This window comes from Suricata suricatta, chromosome 7 (genome assembly GCF_006229205.1).
Source record: "Suricata suricatta isolate VVHF042 chromosome 7, meerkat_22Aug2017_6uvM2_HiC, whole genome shotgun sequence".
Taxonomy (NCBI): domain Eukaryota; kingdom Metazoa; phylum Chordata; class Mammalia; order Carnivora; family Herpestidae; genus Suricata; species Suricata suricatta.
The window spans coordinates 125,922,868-125,927,971 of record NC_043706.1 but is presented as its reverse complement, the minus strand read 5'-3'; the positions used below and the strand labels follow the sequence as shown (position 1 = coordinate 125,927,971).

The 5,104-nt window shown below is 41.9% G+C and overlaps 1 long non-coding RNA gene across 2 annotated transcripts in view; it reads left to right on the top strand.

Moving 5' to 3' along the window:
• The first annotated feature begins 209 nt into the window (after positions 1-209).
• LOC115296460 overlaps positions 210-5,104 on the top strand; it is a 15,667-nt gene continuing 10,772 nt past the window's right edge. For both annotated transcript variants that reach the window (XR_003910894.1, XR_003910893.1), the window contains exon 1: positions 210-349. This is a non-coding gene — a long non-coding RNA (uncharacterized LOC115296460). The remainder of the gene's footprint in view (positions 350-5,104) is intronic.

Below are 5,104 nucleotides of genomic sequence, written 5' to 3'. Positions count from 1 at the left end.
TCAGTTTTTCTAGAATTTAAAATCCCCTAGTAACATGTCAATCCCTGGATTTTAACTGGTGTACCAATATAAAACTGAAATGTCATTACAACAGTACAGTGCAAGCAATGCATTTTGAACCTATCTACTCTGATAAAAGAAATCTAATCTTTAGTAAAATCTCTTCAAAGTGGGACCAGTTAACTATTTTATAAAATGTATGAGAATACCCATGTACCTCTGTTACATTAGGAAGCCCCCAAGAGTGCTCTCACACTAAGGGCTGAATATGAACCACTCACAAGCCTTCCGTTAGAGGAGGACTGTGCGGATCACTGAGAACCCAGGGGAACTCCAGGCCTCGTGACAGGTATGCGGCGTTGCGTCTGAGTTAGAGAACAGGCATTGTCCCAGAACACAGCGTGGGAACTGAGTCTTCCCTTCACGGAGCCTTTCAGGAACACATATATCTTGTCTTTGAAGGTCCCACACCACCCCTCAGATCCTGTTCCATTATTTAGTATCAGTAACTTAGAACTGATTTTGCTTGTTTAAACTGACTTCTTTAAATTGAAACAATCCGTTGCACTGCGGCTTATGTATGTAGGTTCTTTTTCTTGCAAGCTAGGAATAAACTTTATCTATATACAGGTGTTTATTGTTATTGCTTAGTAACCTTTTCTTTCTTCCTATCAACCCATCCCTTCAGTCTTTTCTTAAAGGTCATTTTCCAAAGCCCTTTGGCATCTTTTTCTCCTGGAAACCTGTTTTTATTTATGCTCCACACCCCAGATAGAGCCTGGCCAAGGAACAGTTTTGTCCAAGGACCAATTTTGGATGTGTGAAATCTTTTCAGATCTGTGATTTGTATGCCAGTACAAAACTGATCACTGTTGACCCCTCCAGTGCCTTATGGAGTAAACATTTGTGCCCAAATTTCCTTAGAAATCTAGTTTCTTGGGGCACCTATGTGGCTTAGTCAGTTGAGTGTCTGACTTCGGCTCAGGTCATGATCTTGTGGTTTGTGGGTTCAAGCCCTGCTTCAGGCTCTGTGCTGACAGCTCAGAGCCTGGAGCCTGCTTCAGATTCTGTGTCTCCCTCTCTCCCTCTCCTCATGCTCTCTCTCTCCCACTCTCTCAAAATAAATATTAAAAAAAATTTTTTTAAAGAAAGAAGACATCTATCCATACAAAGACTGGCATATGAATAGTCTGGCAGTTCTACAAATTGTTAAACACAGTTACCATTTAGCCCAGCGGTTCCCTCATAGGTACTATTTGCTATGGGAAAATACCGCAGACTGGCTTACACAAGAGAAATTTATTTCTCACAGTTCTAGAAGCTGGGATTTGAAAGACCAAGGTGTTGGTGGGTCTGCTTTCTTCTGAGGCCTCCCTTTGGCTTATAGGCAGCTGGCTTCTCCCTGTCCCTCACATGGTCTCTCTTCAGAGTGCCTGCACCCCTGACGTCTCTCTTCTAAGGACACTAGTCATTTTAGACCATAGCCTCACCCTAAAACTTGTTGTTACCAGCATTTACAGTAGGCAAATGTCCGTCAACTGGTAAATGGACAAACAAAATGTAGTATATACTTACAATGGACTATTATTTAGATATTAAGAGATACATGCTACAAAAGGGTGAATCTTAACATGCTAAGTGAAAGGCCCAGTAATATGATAGGATATATCTCTATTTACAGGAAATGTCAAGAATAGTCTAATCTATGGACTGAAAAAGTACATTTGTGATCGTCTAGGGCTTGGAAAGAAGCTAGGGTATGAGGAGTGCTTATTAATGGGTCTGGGCTTTCTTTATAGGATGATGAAAGTGTTCTAAACTTAGGTCACAGGGATGGTTGCACAACTCTGTGCAACACCGAATTGCATACTTTATTTTTTCAAGTTTATTTATTTATTTTGAGAGAGAGAAAGCAGGAGCTTGGAAAGGGCAGGGGCGGGGGGGAGGGGGTGGGGGGAGAGAATCCCAAGCAGGCTCTGTACTCAGTGCAGAGCCCGACAACCGTGAGATCATGACCTGAGCCAAAATCAAGAGTCAGACACACAAGCAACTGAGCCACCAGGTACCCCTTTAAATTACAGCTTTTGTGGTATGTGAATTTTTCTCAACAAAAAATATTTTAAAACATTTTTTTTTAACATAGCACGGAGCATTTTTTTAAGTCTTGTGGCATGCAAATCTTTGGCAGAGACTATTCTAGATTAAAATGAGACAGATGGTCTTCAAATTATAAGGTACACATTGTAGGGAATATTGTACACTGTGAATCCCATTGATACCTGGAAGTCACAGTTTAGGGGCGCCTGGGTGGATCAGTCCATTGAGCGTCCGACTTCGACTCAGGTCATGATCTCGCAGTTTGTGAGCTCAGTCCCCACATCAGGTCACTGCTGTCAAGCTGTCAGTGCAAAGCTTACTCTGGATCCTCTGTCCCCCTCTCTGTGCCCTTACCCTGCCTGTGCTCTTCCAAAAATAAATAAATATAAATGTTGTAGACTCTGGAATTACTGACTGTAGTTTCCACTCATCTGAAGAAATAGCCATGGAAATGTAATGACTAAACAATGTATTAAGTTCTTAGACATGAAACAAGATGGCTGTTACCTTTCAAAATTTCATTAATCTTTATGATATGCTTATGGAAAGCCTTAATCTGGAATACTTGCCAGTTTTTAATAAAGAATCATGTGGTCTTTCAACGCAGGTAATGACCACTCAATAATGAGGTAATGGTGGTTACCTGATTATTGGTAACATTTTTGGATTGTCTGTCCCATTCCAGGACTACATCATAGCACCGTGTACACTTCACACTCAAATATTGACCTGAACAGTTAAATTACGAGGCTCTGATAAGGGAGTGCAATTGTGATATGAGCTAGAGAATGAACTGTGAACAATGACATAAATCAGATTCTTAACCTCAGCACTACTGACATTTTGGGCCAAATAACTTGTCGGTGCTGTCTTGTGCATCATAAGATCTTTAATAGTATCTCTCGCCTCTGCCCACTAGTAGCATATCCCACCCCGCACGTTAGACAATTAAAAATGTTTCCAGACATTACCAAATATTTCCTCGGGTGCAAAATTAAGAACCACTGCCAGAAGTCAAGGAAGAATAGTGAGTTTTCATGGTAATAACACAGATCATGTATCAAAAGAAAACATTCATGTTTGACTTCTACTTTACTTCCATAAGCTCTGTTGATTTGAAATATCCAGAATATTGTATAAAAAGCAATTCCATGGGGCGACTGGGTGGCTCAGTAGGTTGAGCGTCTGGCTTCGGCTCAGGTCATGGTCTCACGGTTCGTGGGTTCGAGCCCCGGGTCAGGCGCTGTGCTGACAGCTCAGAGCCTGGAACCTGTTTCGGATTCTGTGTCTCCCTCTCTCTCTGACCCTCCCCTGCTTGTGCTGTCTCTCTGTCTCTCAAAAATAAATAAACATTTAAAAAAATTTTGTTAAAAAGCAATTCTGTTGATCTTACTAAATTTAGGTGACCATAGTCTTTGCCAGTTTTTTTTGAAGATTATCATATTTTGATCTAAAATTTGAATCCAATGCTGAAATGCCAGCTTGGAGCCACAGAAGGAATGAGTGTTTGTATTGTAGTAAAAGACTGCCCTTGGAAACTCATAAATGGAAGCATTAAAAAAAAAACCAAATGTAATTTTATAATCAGTTTTACCACACAGTAAAAGATTTGCTATCTATTGACAGAGGGTTTGCAAATACACTGGAAGTCCTTTTCATTAAAGATGCCAACTCAGCATGGCAGAACTCATTTTCATTGTCCTTTTAGCCTATCAATTAAATCACCTAAGAATGAAGAACATTGTCACTTAAGTTCTGAGACATTGTTCTTCAAGGGTTCTAAAGATGAACTTACTACATTCTGAAACGGTGATATGGATGGTATCTGCCCACACATTTTGATATGACATAGCATTAATATAATAGCAATTTGTGATATACATTTTCCCACCAAAAGTCTTCACCTGCCTCAAGAGGACCATAAGCCTAATGGTCTTTTAGAAGATGGGGTGAAATGGTTCCGAACTTCCCCTCCTTCCTCTTTCCCTCCCTCCCTTCCTCTCTCTGCACCTCCTCCCTCCTTCCTCCTTCAACAAACGTCACTAAGACACTAAAGCTAAAATCTCACCCACACTTTGTAATCACACTGCAGGCAAGCATGGACATACTAGCATCTCCTAACAGCAGGATGGATAGGAGGCATTACCCAGAATGCTCCCCAGAGTTCACATCCATGGTGTTGGCTACAGATGCCCACTAAAGGAATAGTAACATCATAAGCAGTAAAGTCCTCTCCCAGAACTTTCAAAAAACAAGACACGCTTCTAAAAAATGTTTTAGTGTTTATTTATTTTGAGAAAGAGCACGCACACATGAGCAGGCAAGAGAGAGAGAGAGAGAGAACCCCAGGCAGGCTCCACACTGTCAGTGCAGAAACCAACATGGGGCTTGAACTCCTAAACCATGAGATCATGGCCTGAGCCAAAATCAAGAGCCAGGCGCTTAACCAACTGAGCTACCCAGGTGCCTTTAAAATATACCTCTTAGTTGGGAGTTTTGTTAACTAATAATGTAAGAACAAACCTACTGACTGTTTTCTGCATCTCAACAAATGGCACCCCGTCTTTTCCTTGCTCACACCAAAAACCTGGTAACCCTTCTCATGTCTTTTTCCTCTCTTACGCCTCACTCACCTCTAGTCCATCAGTTCACCCTCAAAATGCACCTGAACTGCAAGACTGCCATCACTTCTGTAGCTACCACCTCATCCCTGCCATGATCATCTTAACTGGATTATTGTGGGGGCTTCCTAGAGTCTTTTCCCAACACAGCCACCAGCTCCGTGCAAATCTTCTCATGGTGGTTCAACTCACTCCGAGAGGAACCTAAATCTTCATGAAGGCCGGAGGCCCCTGCTGATCCGAGCCTCTGTGGCCTCTGTCCCCATCACTCGCACCACCCCCCATCCCTCCGTTCTATCCTCAAGGGGCTTCTTGTAGTTAGAACATGCCTAGGATGCTCCTTCAGACGCTTGAAATGGCTGTTCCGTCTGCCTACAATAACCTTG